This window comes from Nicotiana sylvestris, chromosome 10 (assembly GCF_000393655.2).
Source record: "Nicotiana sylvestris chromosome 10, ASM39365v2, whole genome shotgun sequence".
NCBI classification, from domain to species: Eukaryota; Viridiplantae; Streptophyta; class Magnoliopsida; order Solanales; family Solanaceae; genus Nicotiana; species Nicotiana sylvestris.
Window position 1 is genome coordinate 56,101,781 of NC_091066.1, and position 1,429 is coordinate 56,103,209.

The window sequence follows — 1,429 nt, forward strand, 5'->3', positions numbered from 1 at the left end:
CTCCTTTTCCACAGTTCCCATATAATGCAAGAAGGAAGGGCTTGCATTATGGGCTTAATTCTGGGCAGCACCTGAACTGTCCAACAACTAGTGATCGCCTGATGCAATGTCAAACCCTCCAGTCGTATCCCTTGTCTAGATAGGAAATATTTCCATACTATCTTGGCGGCATGTGATGTGAAGAATAAATGTATCAAAGATTCTTCTTTTGGCTCAATACAATACCAATATTTTGAGGGCATACAATATCCCAATCGCCTCATGAAATCATCAAGAGGAAGTTTATTTTTCCACACTTTCCACATGAAGAATGCGATCTTGAAAGGTAATCCCTTTACCCATATCACTTTGTATGCAAGTGTTGGATCATTTCTCCTCCTTAAATACTCCCACACAGACTTTACACTAAAATTACCACGAGTCTTGAGCATCCAGTATGGTACATCCAAAGTGTTCTCCATAATTGGAGGCTTAATTTTCTCCAGAATGTGCACAACAAACTCCTCAGGAAGAATCTCCATACTTTTCTCAACATTCCATCCACCTTCTCCATCACTTCATACACATTGTGAATTGTTTCATCAATCAAAAAATTTGGAGGAACTAAGAAATATAAAGCCCCTAGTCCTGTCCAATTATCAAACCAAAAAAAGAAGAGCCCATCTTCAGTTGCCATGTAATTTGATGCTCAATAGCATCCCTACACTCCAACATTTTCCTCCAAGTATGAGATCCCCTCCTCCAAGGCACAATTATAGAATTTAGCTTTTTGCAATACTTTTGGAACATAAAAGAACTCCATAAACTTGGCTTTGTTCTAAAATTCCACCACAACTTACAAACTAGAGCCCTTGATACATCCTGCAGTGATCTAAACCCAATACCCCCTTCATCACAAGACATACACAAATTATTCCATGAATCCCAATGTCTACTATTGCCTCCTATGGTACTACTCCAAAAGAATTGTGTAAATATTTTGTGAATCTTCTTAATGACATAATGTGGAGGATTCACTGCAGAAGCAAGTGAATTGACATACTTTGGAGAACATGAGAAATCAAGATTGACCTGCCACCAATTGATAACAATTTCCCTTTCCATGCTTGCAATTTATCCATAACCTTAGTGATCAAATCTTGATAATAATCCATCTTCCTCCTAGCATAGAAAATAGGAAACCCAAGATAAGTGAAATGAAACTCTTTTCTTCCAATTCTAGTGATTCTTTCAACCTTTGTGACAACCTCCACATCAGCCGAATGATGCATATAAAGGGCAGATTTGCTTTTGTTCACCAACTGACCAGAAGCTTCCTCATATGCAGTCAAAACTTCCATTACTAATTTAAGGGAGGTAGCATCTGATGAAGAGAAAATAATAGTATCATCTGCATATACCAAATGGTTGATTTTAGGACTCCACTTAG